Below are 20,532 nucleotides of genomic sequence, written 5' to 3' on the forward strand. Positions count from 1 at the left end.
AAACAAAACTCCCCAAAATTTAAAAAAACTAACACTAAAGCCCCAAATAGGTACTCACGGTTTCAGAAGTCTGGCAGAGAAGGTCTTTTACCAGGCGGGTCCATCATCTTCATCCACAGCAAAGGCAGAGTGGAGTGGAGGTCCAGAGTGGTCTCCTCAGAAGTGGCGCTCCTCGTCGGCAGTCATCGTCGGCGGTGGCACTCGTCGTCGGTTCTTGGCAAAGGCGTGGAGATTTCTCTTCATACGATCATCCGCCACACACTGAGGATTGAATTCAAGGTACCCCATATTTATTGGGGTAACTTGAATTCCTATCGGCTGAAATTTTCAAATCAGCCAATAGGATGAGAGCTACTTAAATCTTATTGGCTAATTTGAACAGCCAATAGGATTTCAGTAGCTCTAATCGTATTGGCTGTTTTGAAATATTCAGCAGCCAATAGTATGAGAGCTACTGAAATCTTATTGGCTGGTTTGAAGAGCCAATAGGATTTTAGTAGCTCTAATCCTATTGGCTGTTTTGAAAAATTCAGCCAATAGGAATGCAAGGTACCCCAAATTGATTGCGGTACCTTGCATTCAATATTTAGTATACCACAGACATCGGAAGAAGAGCCTCTATGCCACCAAGGACCATCGCCGTCACCACAGATTACCACCGCAGAGAATCGCCACATCTGGAAAGACAGCTCCGGACCTCTGCTCCATGCCGCCTTCACTGTGGACTAAGATGATAGACCCGCCTGGAAGAAGACCTTCTCCGCCGGACTTCTGAAACCTTGAGTACCTATTTGGGGCTTTAGTGTTAGGTTTTTGTTTTAATTTTTTTTGGGGGGTTTGTTTTTTTAGATTAGGTTTTTTTGGGAGTAAATTGCAAAAGAGCTGAATGCCCTTTTAAGGGCAGTGAAAAAGAGCTGAATGCCCTTTTAAGGGCAACACCCATACAAATGCCCCTCTAGGGGCAATGGGTAGTTTAGGTTTATTAGTGTTAGGTATTTTTATTTTGGGGGGGTTTGGTGGGGGGGGGGTTTACTGTTAGGGGGGACTTTGTTTATTTTTAATGTAAAAGAGCTGATTTCTTCAGGGCAATGCCCTACAAAAAGCCCTTTTAGGGGCTATTGGTAGTTTAGAATAAGATTAGGGGATTGTTTTTATTTTTTGGGGGGATTTTTTTATTTTTATAGGGGTAATACCTTGGGGCATATGTATCAAGCTCCGTAAGGAGCTTGATGACCCCTGTGTCTGGTGAGTCTTCAGACTCGCCAGAAACAGCAGTTATGAAGCAGCGGTCACAAAGACCGCTGCTCCATAACCTGTCCACCTGCTTTGAGCAGACGGACACACATCGCCGGAAATCAACCCGATCGAGTACGATCAGGTTGATTGACACCCCCCTGCTGGCAGCCAATTGGCCGCGAGTCTGCAGGGGGCGGCGTTGCACCAGCAGCTCTTGTGAGATGCTGGTGCAATGCTGAATACGGTGAGCGTATTGCTCGCCGTATTCAGCAAGGTCTGGCGGACCTGATCCGCAGTGTCGGATCAGGTCCGCCAGCCCTTGATAACTAGAGGCCTGTAGATTTAATTTTATTATTTTGGATAGCTTTGTTTATTTTTTTCTCTATTTTTACTTTTTTATTTTTTGTAACTTGTGGGGTTTAATTTTTAACACACAGACTGCCTTCTGGGCAGGCATATCAACTAGTCTCACTATAAATAGATATATCTGTCCAAAAATAAAAATAAAAAAAATCACATATACTGTATAGAGAAATATTTATTTATAAATAAATAGAACATATTCCATTAATAAAACATCCACGCAATATGAAATAATCATATTTTCATGTAGACTTTCAAGCAGAATATGTCATGGGCTTTGCGCAACAAATTAGGGTTTTTGTGTGTTTTTTTTTTCTATTTGTCTTCTCCATTGACTTCTATGGGGGAATAAGTGAACACGCAAGCAATTTGGCTTTTTGTATTATGCGGCTTAACGAGCGTGCAAAATAAGTTATTTTTCAACTTGTAATACCTACGCAACCCCAAATTTGAAAATAGCCATATTGGGTGCAGTGTTTTCGCAACTGCAAAAAAAACAAAAAACGAGTGACTTGTAATCTTGCCCAAATTATTTTGAATATTCAGAATAAAAGATTCGGCCAAACCAAAAATTTTGCCTGTGCACTTTTCTAACATGGAACTTGAATATATATTTAATGAAGCAATATTAATTTGTCTAGCCTCTGCTGATAACTTAAAACCTCCAATCCCCTTTTTAGCCATTTTCTAGCCATTGTCAAAACTTTTTCTAGTTCTGCAATGCTCTTTTTAAAAATTGGTACCCAAAACTGTACTCTATATCAAGTTCAGTGTCTTAGCAAGGGTTTATTTAGGGGCAGAATTATGCTTTCTTCCCTTTCATCCATGCACCTTTTAAAGATTGTTATCTGATTTATCTTAGAAGCTGCTACCTGGCATTGAGCACTGCTTTTTAATTTGTACAAACTCCATAAATCCCTTTTCATCTCTGCTTCATCAAGTTTTGGATAAGTAATAAGCAACCTATTATTTTTGAAGTACAAACAAACCATTTTGGAGCTCTGGCCATAGATCAAAATCCTTTGGTAATTGTTACAGTAGAAGAAGTCTCCATATGGAACGTAAGTAAAAACTCTTCTAATTGTCCCTAACTTTTTTCTTCAACTGACATAATGCTCAATATTTTTTTCCATCATACATTCATATCATCCTTATGACCTCTCTTTACTCTCTCTAAACTTGACCTTTTATTTAATTTTCTAGAACTTTGTAATCTTTCAAGATTTTCATTGGCTTTTCCAAGCCTTTTCCTTTTGTACATTCTGTACACTTTAAATGCTATCATTGCTTTTAGGATTGATGTCATTATAATCACATAATCCTCTCTCATATATATTGTGTTCTTAAAATAGAGAATCTTTAAAGTACATTTAAATAGATTAATGAACACTCTTTGAGTATGGAAGATACATGAGCTAAAAGACATATAGGGATCAATCACTATCAGACAATTGGTTTTCTCTTGGGTTTCTGACCAAAAAGGGCACTTTTAATCACAATGGCTTATTTTCAATTGTTTCTAAGGGCCACAAGTGTTTTTTTGACTCTGAAAAAAATTCTCTATTTGTAACATGAAGCCAGAGTTTTCTTTGTGATCACAATCTATTTTCTAGATACTTTTCAACATGTTTTTAGAAAAAATTTTACACTTATCAAATTAGATACCCAAAGGCACTTGATAAAGTCCCAAACTAGCCTTCATGACAATTTTAATAATTTCATTATGTTGCACATGTGAAAGACACTCTGAAATTCTAGATGTGTATTTGCATATATGGCTTCACTAAAGGTCTATTTATCACTGATGTACAGTCTGTTTGAAGCAGGCAGGACAAAAATTTAAATATGTATAGGTGTTTAATACATGATATCCTGTATAGCTAACGGGATTTTCAGAAAAAGTGAGAAAACAGAAATAAGGACCCCAACATCTAGAAATGGCATGTAGAAATCACTTTATATAAATGTTTGTTTCTATTTCACACATTCATTATCACTTTCAAGTGTTTACATGACCAGGCTTTCAAAAAGTATCACACCTACGTGAATAAGCTGTCAAACAGGATCAGGTCTTGGTGACACCTGTTAACCTGTTCATGACAGTGCAGTCTTTGCAGCTACATTATTGGAATCCCGGTAAGAAAGACATGATCTTGTATTAAAGCCCAGTCTTGAAGGTGTGGTTCCTATTTAAAGACTTTTCATGAAGGTGCAATTTCTTTTAAAAGCCAGGTCTTGAATGCATGGATTCTATTTGAAAGTCCAGTCATGAAGTTGTGTATCCCATTTGAAGGCTCATTCAGGAAGGCATGGATCCCATTTAAAGGCCTGGTCATTAAGACGCGATCACGTTTGAAAGACCAGTCATGAAGGCATGATCATGTTTTAAAGCCCAGTAAAAAAGTTCTAAACCCGTTTGAAAGTCCAATCATGAAAATGCCAACCCTGTTTGAAAGCCGGACCAAGAAGGTGTAGATTTCATTTGTAGGCCCAGTCATGAAGGCGTGATCTTGTTTGAATGTCCAGTCATGAATGTGTGGATCCCATTTGAAAGTCTGGTCATGAAGTCTTGATCCCGTTTAAAAACCTGGTCATAAAGGTGTGATCCCGTTTGAAATCCCAGACAAGAAGGCATGGATCCCATTTGAAAGCTAGATTATGAAGGTGTAGTCCTTTTTAAAAGCCCAGTCATGAAGGCACAATCCCATTTGAAAGCCTGGTCATATAAAGACAAGGATCCCATTTCAAAAACTGGCCATGAAGGCGTGGATCCCATTTGAAACTCAGTCATAAAGTTGCAATCTTGTTTGAAAGTCCAGTCATGAAGGTACCAGCCCTGTTTAAAAGCCTGCTTATGAAGGTGTGGATCCAATTTCAAAGCCCGGCTATGAAGGTGTGATCCCATTTAAAATCTTGGTCATGAAGGTGTGAATCCACTTTGAAAGCCTGTTCATGAAGGTGAGGATCCAATTTGAAAGCCAAGTCATAAAGGTGTGATCCAGTTTGAAAGCCCAGTGATAAAGTTGTGGGTCCTGGTTAAAAGCATGACATTCTTGCTGCTACATTATTGCAATATAGGGGTTTAGAAGATTATATCAGTTGCAGACAATTTTTTTCAAATAAAAAACAATAATGTTCTTCTTGATTTACTTCTCACCAAACAAGAAAAAGTACTGTTAAATATATACAAAAACTCCTGTAATAAGCAACGACTTCTATAGACTAAAATTCTTGTTGACTGCAGTATATATTACATATTGTTATTGATTTCCTCTGAGCTTTACAGCACAAAATAGAATCATACAGAGAATATAGTTTTCATATTTATTAATTTTGTAAAGTTGTATTTTCCAAAATAGGTATTAGATTAATAGAATACACGTCTGGCGTTTGGATTAACCTCTTAGTGACAGCAATTTGCGCTGTATGTCACCTGTCACAAAGGTGTTTTAGAGCTTTAACAGCTTGGCTCTCACTGGCAGTGGCAAGACCACACTACCTCTCATGCCTCGCAGGGTATGTTGGCTGACATTAAGGGGTTAAATAAAATACACTAATGTTATAAAAATGTTAAAGACTTTGCAAAGCTTTACATAGGATGAACATCAGTCTGTAGCAGTCAGTCTTAGCTTTTGATAAAATTTAGTTTTATATAATCAAAACTTAGGAAAGCACAGACTATTTATAATATGATATAATATAACTAGTCAGGCAACTTCCTAAATAATTAATTTTCAAAATATCCCCCACTTGCCCCCAAATGCAACATATTGCACAAAGCATTTTTTAGGGGTTGACGGTTATGGGGTATTAGAAATAAAATGGCACAGAAAAGTGCATTAACATTGTGGTGTATGAGAACTGTGTGTTCCCTTTAAATATATATGTATGATTATATACATATATTTTTATTTGAAACATTTTTTTATTGAGGCTTTTGTATATCAACATAACAAAGATACAAGTTGTTGTCAAGCTAATACAGTATAGTGGTTATACAATGAAACAATTCCTCACTTCAAAAACAGTAGTAACTTGTGAGCTAAGTACATAAATCGAAATGTATTTGTGAAGGTAAATAACCTGGTGGAGATATTAAAGTAAGGCATGTATAAGTGAAACCTCATTTTCTATCTAATGTAACATAGAATGTGATAGTAGATGGAAATATTTTTAGGGGGGAAATCGGCAGGCAAGAGCTCCCTGAAACTAAGGGGAGTGGGGAGAGGAGGGGGCGGACTTTCTAAATGTTAAAAAAAATAGAACCAAATAATCCTATATTACTTAGAGGGCTGTCATAATGTAGTGAAAAGGAGGTATTATAAATACTTGCATAAAAATTAGTTTTGGTGAAGCTTAATATCTAAAAGTGTACCTTCCTGAGATGCTACAAACCATGCATAGAGTCAAGTAACCAAAGGATTTAAATATTAATACCCGATCCACGGTGATCCAAACCATGACGCAGGGCAGGTCAATGGTAAACCTAGGGTACCAACTTATAAGAGTATCTAATTAAACTAGACATCAGAATCCAGACCACCGTAGGTACCGGCACACATAAGTTTCAATCTAGTCTTTTATTAGATGAAGATCGTTAGACCTATGATACAGCCGCCAGCAGCAGAATTGAATTATGCATGAATGTAAAATTATAAGGAGTCTGAGCGCCTTTGCCACCCACATCCATGAAAGATTAGTAGTATAATATAGTAATAGGCATTATTGTAACCCTTGTAGAGATCCAGGGATATACAGGGGTGTATAGTATATAAAGGTATCTACATCTAATGGGGATATGATCCCACTTTGAATTATAACTACCTAGGAATGTGTGCCATTTATATACAGTGGGTGTCAGAGTCGCCAACCTTGTAAAATAACTGTTGGGCTTTGTGCTTAGGGCAGAATTGTGTGTCGTCTGTAGCTGTATTTCCTCATTCACTAACAAAATTTTAGGAGAGCAGGTTACCCCTTAGTAATGACATTTGATTTCTGAATGTATCAATTGTCTCGGGCAAGAGTCAGAAATATATAAAGTTTCAAAATTAGACCCATCATGCTGGAATACTAAATGCATTCCCCCCTACTGAACTAAGGCATGGTGTACACTATGGGGGAGACTGACAGTATGTAGAGTGAGTAGTGTGGGAGCAGAATTCTCTGTTGACATTAAATATCCGTAATAAGCAATACATATAACAGAATCCATCAAAACATAGCAACAGGTTTGTCACGGATACCAGACGGCTAAGGCTATCCCCCACCCCCCTACAACCTCACCCCTGTTGTTTCTCAGTGGTTTTGGGCTCCTCAGAGCAACCACCGTCTCTGGAAGCTGTTTGTTTGCTTTGTTTTGGCTTGTTTTTGTGTTCAGAGAAGAGTTGGTTTATGACCAGGAAAACCCTCCTAGGCTGGCCGGGCTCCTGGAACTCCCAGTCGGCCGCCTCAAAACGGAAACCCGCCTAACCCCTCTCAGGCTGGCCAGGCTCCTGGAACTCCGGGTCAGCCACAGGACAGCAGAACACCTGCTAAATTTAACCCAGGTCGCTCCAGCAACCATGTGCCCCAGAGCTCCGCTCTTTTGGGGATTAGTAGCCCCTAGGGAGGACAAGAGGTGGGCAAATTACCGGAGGGGAGCTCCTTTGGGAACCGGGGGTTTTGGACACCCCTAACCCCATAACTTCAACGGACTGTAACTCCGGTCCCCAGTAATGAATCATTCTGATTTTTGGACTGTGAAATCTGGGAAATGAGAGCTTTAAAATGACACCCTGGAAGTGCCGCTCCACCCGGATCACCCCGAAACCACCACCCCTTTGTATTGAGATTATATGGGACTGTGGCTCCTATGGAGGTGCCGGGCTTTCTGGAGGGGCGGGAATGGCGGGAAAATAGTGGGACTGTCCTTTGTCTTATCAAGATGAGCTGTCTGTATAAAAGGAGTGTGTGTTTCTCAATAAAAGCCGTTCCTGTTTAACCTGAAGGCTAGTGTGTCTAGTTATTTGGGTGAGCTCCAGCTAAAATCACTTTCCTGGGCTACATAGAAATCACTTTCCTGGGCTACATAGCCAGACTGTACAAGCAGAGAAAGGATCATCAGGCAGAGCTACCCAGTCTGGGTAGCTGGAGTCTGCCACAGGGTGGGACCCTGGGTACTGATGCTGTCGGGCATCAGGGGTGGCTACAGGCTGTGGTCACTTGCCAGCTACATAGCTGCAGTCAGCAGGGAGGAAGCAGGACCCGTTTGGTGGAGCTACCCAGTCGGGGTAGCCAGGGTATCCGTCACATTGGTGGCAGAGGTGGGATCTGCTTCTTTCACACAGTTTCTGCTGGCAGAGGAGACGTACCACAGTAGCCGGTAAATATGGAGGCAGAGTTCCTAGGGAGAGTACAAAAGATGCTGACCGGAACAAATGATCCTTGTTCGGAACAGGACGTTCTGGCATGGAGGAACCTTGCCCTCCAAGACCTCTGGTGGGAGGCTCTTCAACAGGAGCAGGAAAATGGAAAGGTCCTCCCCACGAATGACACAAGGTTGCGGGTTCAGTGGACCGTGAGACTGCCTTTCCTGGGAGAACAGCCAAAGAAGGAATGGCTAGCTGTTCTACATAGACTGATTCAGCAAGAGATGTGGGTGGAGGATGGCTATCGAGCCCTCCAATGGCTCGCTATGCAAGCGCAGCCATGGCTGGAGGATGGCTCCCCCACAGAGGGCTTTGGCTTCGGCGGCCCTGGATTGCTGTTTACAAAAAGGACAGAGGACCCACAGTTTGGGAGCGAGACAGACCAGGGTCTGGAGGATATCTCTGGGCTCCAAGAGGAACTGTTGGATCTCTTGGAAGAGACCTGGCTGCTGGACGATCTGGATTTTATAATTGACCAGGAAGAGGCACTGGTCAAGGAATACAAGAGGCTGCTGGATCTCGCTAAGCAGCGTGCCAGGAGCGACAGTATCTAGCGTCTATGACATTAGGTTCAGTATGGGCTTGTTTCCAAGACACTGGGAGTGTGTAACTAAGTCACTACAAATAACTGGGCCGATTACGGGGACCCCCATAAATGCCTATTTGGGGATAACTGGGAACAGAGACAGTCAACAATTACAATTATCTTCAGCAGCAGGGTAAGATTAACCTGTGTATCATAGGGTATGTGTAGGTTAGAGGTAGGACCCTAGGAGGAATCCTATAAGAGGAAGATGTTACGTATCTTGCTATATTAACATTTTGAGGAGCATATGCATAGGGTGTACTTTTGAATCATATGGGATATGTTAACAGACCATCATTAGTAAAACCCCAAAAGCACAGTGAGAAGAACATGTCTAGTGTCTCCGTTAGGTGTATTAGAAAGGAGGAGTAAGAGATATAGGTCTGAAAAGTCAAGTTTGACATAAATATGACCTGTGGTGTGTACCAAAAAAGAAAAAAAGAATATTCTTAATAAGTAACAGTGCATATGCCCGAAATGAGAGGGGTTAACCAAGTGCATACAAGTGGAAATTCCTATTGCCCGATATTGAGAACCTATAAACTTTGTTTGAACAGCAATAGGTAAAATAAATGAAACAATATGACTTAACATTAGTAGGCTCGGTTAAGCTTATATGCATTCTGTTTTCAATCAGTTCAGAGATCATAAATTTAGAAACCAACACTCCCTGCAAGAAACTGGTCTGAGAAGTGTCCCAATCTGTGGGGGACCATAAACTAACCACTATCATAAGTGGACAGTGCTAGTGCAAAGTTAAATAGTAGTATGAGTCAAATATTGCAACAGTATTAGCTATTACTACGGCATACAATCCACACTGGATACCCTCAAGAAGCTCTAAAACAGTTGTCTATGAGAATTATAGGTCTCGTAGCTTTAATAAAGTAGCCTAGGGGATACGGTACTGTGAATCCTGCATGTCTATGACCTCTTCTTATGGCGATATTAAGGGAGTCTCTAAGTGATCAAACTCAAGCCAGCTATACCCTGATTAAAGAGGGGTACTCCGTGACACACACAGACAATAAAGAAGTATGTTGGTGTCAGTGACCATTGCCATATCTGTAGCGATCAGACTGTGACGTCATCATAAAGGAAAGCAATCATCCCTGCCGAGAATATGGCTGATAAAATGGCTCTTTTGGAAAATCGCTAGCCAACACCTTTTCTCAGGCAGAGGAGAGAGAGCAGATGCCGTCCATGTCTACACTGTCTTTACGGCATAAGATTAACCCATGCCAGAGCGGATAGAAGCCGGGGTTCCTGACATCATGCCGGCCAGGTGATCGAGTGACAGATAAAGTTGCACCACTATGTAGAAAAGAGTGTTAGTCGCATACCAGAGATACCAAAAAGGCTGTGGCTAAACTTATAATTGCAGAGGACCTCCGCTCCCTCCAGACGTAACTCGGTTCCCAGCAGAGCTAGTGCCGCCATCAACAAGTTACTCTCGTATTCAGGGAATGTCACACTCATTATCCACCATCCTGTGCTCTCCCTCAGGTAGGACCTGTCTTCTGAAGTAAGAGAGGCGGAGAAAGGGGTGTACACTTGCACTGGGGTTCGTGGTACTATCTCAGAAACATCATGTACAGTGTTGTGCTTAGGAAGTACTTGCATGTGAACATGAGGCTCCGAGCGCTCAGTTACTGCTGCATCAGACATCTCCCCATTCTCCTGGCCACTCCTGATAAGAGATCTTAAACTGTAAAAGTGGCACTCCATTCGGTGTTCTAAGTTCTCAAGTGCAGCTCTCAATTCGCTATATGAATCCTCCATGATGAGGTATCATCGCTGGTGCTTCGTGGCTGGTTAATCTGGTTTGACGTTGTGTAGAGGATGAGGTCTGCAGAATGGAGTATGAGACCTCATGGCCTCACTAAAGGGTACTTGTCATATCTCCGCCTGCAGAGCTAGTTAGCTTCAGCTTCTTGTAAGGTACCAGACAGATGTTATATGTCTTTAGGAAGTTATTGAAGAGAATAAATGTATTTTAGGGCTCATCTCCAATAGTTAATCCATATAATCTAGGACCAAAACCAGGAGCTGCAGTGGAACACGTCTGATCTCCACGGTAGTCGGCTCCGCCCCCCATATACATATACATATACATTTTTATGTCAAAGAAAAAACCCTATTAAGAGAATAGGGAAAAGTATGCTCTTTCTATACATAAAGTATATATTTTTCCACTTAAGATTTAACTTTTAAAAATCTGGGATCACTTCCCTTTGTTTTGTTATACATTTTTATGTGTTAATATGTGTATATACACATACAAACACATACATATAAATGTATATATTCATATACTTATATTTTTAAATCTGCTGCCCATCGATGCGTGATTTACCCCCTTTCCTGTGCTAGATTTTTATGTCTAACAGGATGAGAATGAGGCTCCCGTTAAAGCCCAAGGAAGTGCACTCTTGTGAGCGATAAGCTTCTGTGCAATGTGAATGTGAGGTTGTGTTCAAATTGCATCTAACTTGTAATACCAGTGCACATTGGACTGCTTTGGTTTACAAAGTGGAGCTAAAATATCGCCCTTGTGAAATCTATATTTTGCGCTCCACTTGTAATCTGGCCCAAACTAGGTTAAAAAATGGATCTTAAAGAACATGAAACCAAAAATGTTTCTTTTGTGATTTAGGTAGAACATACAATTTTAGACAACTTACCAGTTTATTTCTATAATCAAATTCGCTTTATTCTCTTGGTATCATTTGTTAAAGGCACATCAATGCACTACTGGTTTCTACATCAATGCACTACTGGTTTCTAACTGAACACGTGGGTGAGCCAATCACAATTGGTATTTATAAGTAGCCACCAATCAACAGCTAGAACCTAGATTTTTTGCTACTCCTGGGCTTTCCTAGATAAACCTTTCAGCAAAGGATAACAAGAGAAGGAAGCAAATAAAATAATATAAGTACATTGGAAAGTTGTTTAACATTGTTTGCTCTGTATAAATCATGAATATTTATTTATGACTTTACTGCCCCTTTAAATAAAATAAACTCAGGGGGAGGTGCCTGACTGAGCTCCAAGATGGAGGTGTAGGTTAAGAGCTCCGTGCAGTTGGGAATAAAAGAATGGCATATTAAGTGCATAGATGCTGATAACCCTTTATACTTAAGGGAAAGAGGACCACTACTTCAGAGATATACTTTTCTGTACCGGGTTGCTCCCGGGGTGAGCGGCTATAACGTGGTATGTGAACGGCCAGACACGGCCTAATGTAGCGACACACATGGCAGGTAGCCCTGTTGACAAGCGGCTGCGAAGATCTCCCTCTGCTTGCCTCAGGACACATTGGCGGTAAGACCGCTGAGAGGGAAAGGAGATCAGAGGAAAACACCCGATGAATCAACGCAAGGAGATTTCGGCTACGACCTTGATCCGCCATTACCACGCGGGTAAGCTGCACCTCAATGGGAATCTAGGCCGATGCTCCTGTTATGGCTCTATCCTTTTCCCTATAATATAAGGTCCAGAAAATAGCTGAAAGATGGCTGTTGGTGGGATCTCAGACTACCGTAGTGGCCAGTAAAACATCTTTAATAACACAATCCGCACTGAGGCAATAAGCAAGTCATATCTATCATAGGCACAGCAGGAGACATCTTCTGATCATTTGACACATCTATAGTGAGACCTGATATAAATTTCTACCCCATAGATTTTGAAACCTGGCATTTAGAGTGTGGAGTCTGCAAAACAATAAGGCTGGATAGCTTCAGGTTAAAACCTGACATCTCACTAAACATGAACCAATTAATCACTAAGGGAAGTGATAAAAGGATAGGGTTTGTAGCACTCACCCTCGGTTAATATATGACTATTAAAATATAACTTTTAATATAAGTAGTTAAAATTTAACAGGAATATAACCTGTAAAAAGAGTCCCCTTGCACACATCATTCATACATTGGTTTAACACCTCCCTGTTTCCTGGCCAGTAACAGGATACGCTGGCATCAGGTGACAGAGGTGCACAACCTTACACTAAAACCAACAAGCAAACGCGTTTCAGCGATACACACGCCTTTATCAATGCTACTTTTTGGTTTGAATGAGAGACAAACCGAGCTCTTCACGGACTGCCTTTAAATAGCCCTTAAACATGGCTGTGAACCAATCAAGGACCGTCATGACATATCATAAATAATCCGATTCAGATTCGTTAAGCTCCAACCTGTCTCCTCCCTACAGCTTACTCATTGGTCGTTCAGTGGGAGTGTACAAAGGTGCCAGCCCATTGGTACGAATCTTATATGCCAATTCAAAGTCTGGTTTTGTATCCCATCATAAATGTATAGATATTCTATTTATTAAATTCACTACTTTTAGGTATACGAGTTGCCATTGCTGTTTCTCAACAAAACACTATATTGTTAGATTGCTACCGCGTCCAACTAAATGCCGTATGTGTTTACATATCGTACGTGTGACCTCCCCTCACTAATGATTGGTCCGGTTGCATGGGTGTGTATCGCAACCGTAATCTTATTGGTAGGGCGTCAAACTTTCTGTACCCCCGCTCTATACACACTTAATCGACAGGGTACGATACTACAGATGGATTATTCTACACAAACAATCCATTCTGCGCTTAGTCTCCTATAATGGTTGTTAACATCGTTAACTGTACCCTATCTATTGTGATCATAAACGGTATACGAGCAGAGATAATATTGTGACTCACTGATACAAACATAGTAATGAACATCCGGTTCCTATAAACCTACTGTGCTATTATAGTTGGGCATTATTAGGTCGTACTATATTCCATACAGAGGTGAGCAACTTCTACTATGTGTAACAACAATCCCACATAAGATATACTATGCTGGTTATTCTTATTTAATCTTCATATAAATAAATAATGTGATATTACTATAAAACTTTTTGTATATCAAATCCTCCTCATGATTGGGTTAGACCTGAGTGTCAAAATCTTTTCTACACTAAGACATAAATACCTTTGTCCATTACTGAACCATCACAGACTACTAGTTATCCTCTATTCAGCATTTGCCAACACCTTTAATAAATAATTTATTATAAACAGTGTTAGGGTTTGCAGTCATAGTATAGCACCGGGGCTGGTCTTATGCACCAGGTAGTTTGTAAATAATGTAGTACCTGTCTACTAAATATTTTAATAATGATAAGATATGTCAATATAAGTCATTCCATGTATAAATACTCTTTACGTTTTTAATTTATAACCACATAATAAAATATATGAAACATAATAAATTAATTAAATATTATAACCAATGCGTATATCTAAGTATCAAAATGAAGTTGTATTCTATATTAGTATACGTGTGGATAACTCTTGTTAACTGTCATCTCCATTATAATAACTGTTGTATCAGGATACATAATTATTAGTATCTCTACTCATGGAATGATATATCTACTCATGGAATGATATATCCTGTGATACATTTTCATACTTAGCATTATAGCGTGTAACTGTGGCCTATACTTAGTTTATTATGAATAGCGAAAATAATAGAAATAAGACACATACTATGCTATTAGGAAAAGAACATATAATGGTTCAATGTGGTAATATTAACAAATAAGTACTCACTTATAAAATTACACCTTACAGTTGCATATAATAGTGCTAAAGTATATAGCTGTAGTGAGTTATATCACCATTCGACCATACCATCATACTAGAGTTCAGTTCCAAACTGGATTAAAGCCATGTTTTATAAGGACTCTTTCTGTATATCACAGAAATTCACAGGAAAGTCCAGTAATTGTTGGATTCATTCATGCCGTGGGGCATGGCACAATCCAACCTGAATATCCATTTGGTTTCATTCTTGAGCAGCTGATTCTCTAAGTTACCACCTCTGATGCCTGGTTTAAGTTTTTCCAGGCCCCAACATGAAAATGACTTTGTATCTCCTTTGTGAATTTAAGAAAATGCCTAGCCACACTTGTGATTTTCCTACCCTTCTCTAAGTCTGATTTAGCATTCCTGATATTGCTTGAATGCTCAATCATTCTCTTACCTAAGGTCCTGGTTGTCATGCCAACGTAATAAATGTTACATGTACAGTGGATACAGTACACTACATTAGTACTCTGACAATTTATATATTCCTTGATCTGCCAGGTTTTGTTAAATATTCACTTCGGATATCTTCCTTTACCTATAGGAGGTCTAAAAATCGAAGTGAATATTTAACACGTAGCCACTTTGATCAGAATGCAGGAAAGAAACCTATCTTTCAAGGATCAGTGCAATGTGGCCATTGTTCAATCTGTCAATATATGAGGAAAAGAAGCCACATAACAGATAGGTTTAACACCCATAGAACAAGCTATTATGCTATTGTTCGTTCCCAGGTTGAGCGCTTCTCTGTTTTTATTTATGCAAATTTATTTATGCCACTTGGGGAAGTCTCCCTAAGTGTGATGCGGGAATCTAGACGTGGACCCGTTGCTCAGTGTGCCTAGAGGGATATGGCTGCACCTCACTGACGAGGCCCACAATAGGCCGAAACGTACATCTGGGGTTTTGTTGTTTCTCTCGTTCAAAGAGGGATTGCCTGGTATTTCGGGGCTGGACTGCACTGTTAAGTCAGGATCAGACTGATATGCTATAGGAAAGTTCTTCTCTGTGAAAGGCACATATTGAGCAAAAAGAGGCTGCTTCTAGGGTGGTAACTAGCCATAGAACAAGCTATTATGCTATTGTTCGTTCCCAGGTTGAGCGCTTCTCTGTTTTAATTTATGCAAATTATGACACTTGGGGAAGTCTCCCTAAGTGTGATGCGGGAATCCAGACGTGGATCCGTTGCTCAGTGTGCCTAGAGGGATATGGCTGCACCTCACTGAGGAGGCCCACAATAGGCCGAAACGTACGTCTGGGGTTTTGCGGTTTCTCTCGTTCAGAGAGGGATTGCCTGGTATTTCGGGGCTGGACTGCACTGTTAAGTCAGGATCAGACTGATATGCTATAGGAAAGTTCTTCTCTGTGAAAGGCACATATTGAGCAAAAAGAGGCTGCTTCTAGGGTGGTAACTAGCCATAGAACAAGCTATTATGCTATTGTTCGTTCCCAGGTTGAGCGCTTCTCTGTTTTTATTTATATACATAAATGTGTTAGTATGTTTATATATATATATATATATATATATATATATATATATATATATATATATATATAGTTATGTGTTAATATGTGTATATACATACATATTTATGTGTTACTATGTGTATATACATATATATTTATGTGTTTGTATGTGTATATACATATATATTTATGTGTTACTATATGTATATACATATATATTTATGTGTTAGTATGCTTATATACATATATATTTATGTGTTAAAATGTGTATATAAAGGACAAAAGAGATAAAAAAAGCACTTACTAAAGTGGTGGAAAGCGGGGTGACAGGCTATTCAATGCCTGAAATACAATTACCAAACGTTACTTCCTCCTGTACTCTATCTGAGCAAGTAACCGGTTCTCACAAGGCAAGCAACAGTGAGTGAGACGGCGTCGCTACAGACGAGGGAGGATTTAATTGTCACCTCTTACCCTGTCTGAGCCTGCAATTCTGTTGATCCGGTTCCAATCAGAGTGAACAGAAGATGCCACAATCGGTCTCACCTACAGCATCGGATGCCGAAAGCAACAGGAGGCCTGCCACGCTACCATACGCAGCCAAGAGAACGTCACCGAAAGGAGGAGGAGGAGAAAGTCCGCAATCCAATGCAGCACCGTGGAAAAATCCTTGAAGCGTAGAGTGGGTAATAGCTTATAGAAGAACAAACAGCCGCCAAGGATAATTGTAGATAAAATGTAACATTTATTTGAGTGTATCCAATAAAAAAGGGGTAATATATACACAAGGGGGACAATGTTGTGAAGAGAGGAGTAAGCAACAGGCTTACGCGTTACGGCCGTAGATGGCCGTAATCATAGCCTAACAGTTACAGATCTGGGTGTCCATTTAAAAGCAGTAAAAAGTTCTAATTGGCTAATACAGATACACACCTCTCTGTCTTAAAGAAGCATACAATTCGAAAACTGATAGCATCGAAAGAGTCATGACAAATTAATGATTATATTAGCATCAAGTTTCATTAAAAGGATATGAATGTATGAAATACATATGAGGGGAAGCATATTTAGTGGACAATACATATTTGGTAGAAGATACATGAATTGGTTAAGTTCAAGAAAAGTAGTAATATTGAAACAAACCAATGTGATAGGTAAATAAATAAATAAATATTAGAATAAATAAATGAATATATTGGAATTGATACTCAGTGATAAACACAACACGGTATAAAAAACAGCTCAACACAAAAATATAAATAAGTAAATACTCAAAATTGATACATTATAAGTATATGTGTTAATATGTGCACATACATATATATTTATGTGTTTGTATGTGTATATACACATATTAACATATAAATATATATGTATAAAATTGCGGGAGTGCCATAATTTAGTGCTCCACTTGTAATCTAGCCATTAGTGTTTTTTGCTATCAGCAACATAACATCCTCAGTCCAAAAAGTATTGGGAGTACTCACAAACAAGTTATAAAAGCTGCTTCTAGCTTTCAACTTCAAAAAGCGAAAAACAATCCCAAAAACCTATTAAAAACTTTTGAGAAAATAGATTATGATCACTTTGAACAGGGCTGTTCCTTGTTGTTTATACAGTTTTTATATTTGCTAGCTGATAACTGCTATTTGGGTCTAAAAAGCATTGATACCTGCGATTGTTATAAGCTCAACTCAAACTCAAAAAGTGCGTTTCAGCTTCTAAAAACCACCAATAGAGTAAGATCGACCCCTTAATTTGGACAGATTCAAAATGGAATGGATCAGGGCAAAACATACAAATATAATAAGTTTTTTTTTAAAAATTGGGGAAATATCATTCAGAACAATGTCTGAAATTTGAAAAATGGGAAATAATATATTTTATTAACCCTTTCCCAGCCAGGATGACTATGGAACCACGCAAAGTAGCCTGGAACAATCACTCCCCAATTTCATAAAGGAGGTAGTTTTTCTTACAAAAAAACATTTTACAACAAAAAGGCAGAGAACATCCTCTTCACAAATAGCTACACCAACCAGATAAATTAATTCCACAGGACTAGGAGGGAGATAGACAATAAGCAGCATGAAAGTGTCTATTCCAGACATAAACTATTTTGTGCAAAAACGGCCTGGAACTACCGATTCCCCAGTAGCCAAACAATTAATTTTACCCAATACATAAGGCTTAGAGGGATAGAGATAATGACATAAACACACCCACCCTGTGATATTTGTACATAACCATTTATTGCCAAAAATAAGGCCAGTAATGCCCCTTTGCCAAATGACTAAACCAATCACTTTCACCTGTTTCATTAGGCTAGGAGGGAAACATAAAATTAGATACATATCTAAGACATAATTCACAAGTGTCCATTACACAGAGTACATATTTTTTTCAAACATAGGCCTGGAAAGCGCACTTTTAAATTGCCACAACTACTAATTCACCTGTTTCACATGCCTAGCAGACAGTCTGACATTGAGCCAAAGGTCCAACATGGAATCCATACCCAGGTGTAATTTCAAGGCTAAAAATGGTTTTCACAAATGAAGCTACAACCCTGTCTTATAATCCGCATCCAAATGTCCCTTACAAGCATAAAACAAATGTTCTGCCAATTTTTAATTCTGGAATAGACACTTGTGCATAGGTCCCTTGGTGGGTCTGTTGGTCACTGGATGTGTGGTTCTCATTGTCTCTCTTTTTTTTATAAATCATATAATCTGCTCTGCTGTTCTATTCTTGTTGTCATTAGATGAATGAATTACAACTTGCAGTTTGATTTTTTAATTATTGAAAATAAATACATTGTTTAGCTAGAAAGAGTATAAATACAAAGCCTACAGTACCCACATAAAAATGATCCATGAATTCCTTTAGAAGAGACAAGGCAAACTGAATTTGGTGATCAGACCAGTTCCACAACAGTCTCTGAATATTTCTCACTCACAATGACCCTATTGAGAGAGAAAATAAATATTAACCTATTTTTACGTTTTGCCTTGTATCTTTTAAAAAATGTATTTATGTTTTATGTAACAGTGGTGTTGATCTCATGCAATTTGCACCATTTTTTGCTACAATCATTAAGAATTGGTTATTAGAGTTTCTTTTCATGAATACCTAAACATGATGATTACATTTGGACATTGTAAAGAGTTTTTCATTTCATTGCATTCAATAATTTCCCAAATTACAATATTATGTTTTGGAATCTCATAGACTCTGAAAATGAAAAAAATCTCAATCCAAGCAGGTAATGTAATGGAAAACTTAACATAAAACTCCTCATAGATCTTATTACACTTCATCTTCATTCCTCTAAAAAAACAAACATGTGCAGTGTTAATATACCAACATATTTAACCAAAGCCACAGTGGGTCTCATGGATAATAGTGTTGAACTTGATTAAATATGTTTACCACCCTTGGCTTTTATGACTCAACTGAAGAGAATTATTAAAACTAAAATCATTTGAAGGTTCCTTTGGTGCATAAGTTGGTGTTGAATTGGAAGTAAGATTGTCACATGACTTCTATGCCTAATAAGTTATTTTATGTTGATATATCAATATATTATTCCATCTTATTCTTATTATTCTACCCACATCTCCCCATTTCTATGTATAAACCTTCTTTAGCAGTTTCTTCCTACTTGTCATTTTTATATTTGCCATTCATTTTCTTGCTCCATGTTTTTTTCCTCGTTATGCTTCTTTTGTTATTTTCATGTCTTTTACATCACTTTCCTTTTAATTCTGTCCCTGAAAATGATTGCTTTTCTTTACCTTTATGATAGATCATTTATAGCTAATTATTTGTCCATATTCACCTATATTCCCATGTTTTAGTATTTCTTTTCTTGTCTCTACATTCCATTTTTGTTTCTATTTCTCTAACTTCTCAAAGGAGCTACAGTCACTTACGTATCCTAAAACACACATTTACGTATCTGAGGTAGAGACCATCTGATTAACGAATCCTATGTCTTCCTGACAGCTAACCATACTTCCATCCCTCAAGGAAAAAACGCTTGTGTAAACAACACATCAATAACTGTATTTCTGCTATCACCATTTTCTGTTTCTGCAAAAAAGCAGCTTATGATATTTATTGGTGTTTTACTCTTGTATCTTCTGGCTGTGCTTGGTAATGTGATTATTACCATACTTGTATGTGCAGTGTCCCAGTTGCACACACCAATGTATTTCTTCCTGTGTAATTTATCGGTTCAGGATATTATTTATGTATCTACCATTTTACCAAAGCTATTGGCCATCACAATCACACCTGACAGGAGCATTTTTTTCTCGAGCTGCTTTACACAATTTTTTCTGTTTGGCTTGTGTATTGGTGCAGAATTTTTCCTGTTGACTTCCATGTCGTATGACCGCTATGTGGCCATTTGTAATGCTCTACGCTATTCTCTTATCATGAACAGGATGGTTTGCATCCTTCTCGCCACCACTTGCTGGATTGTTGCTATCTTTAATTCATTGGTAATAACTCTAATGTTGTCTTTGTTATCATTTTCTAAAGCACACGTCAATCATTTCTTTTGTGATGTTCAAACAGTGCTAAAGAACTCCTGTAGTGATATCACAACCATAATGACAGCAGTAACCATGCAGGGGTTATTCTTAGGTTGTTGTCCATTTATACTAACTTTGATTTCATACATATTCATCATATCTACCATGCTAAAGATTCAAACCTCAGCAGGAAGACTCAAGGCCTTCTCAAGCTGTTCATCACATCTTATGGTGGTCTTTCTATTCTATGGGACCACTTTGGGATTGAATATGAAACCAAAG

This window comes from Bombina bombina, chromosome 7 (genome assembly GCF_027579735.1).
Source record: "Bombina bombina isolate aBomBom1 chromosome 7, aBomBom1.pri, whole genome shotgun sequence".
Classification (NCBI taxonomy): domain Eukaryota; kingdom Metazoa; phylum Chordata; class Amphibia; order Anura; family Bombinatoridae; genus Bombina; species Bombina bombina.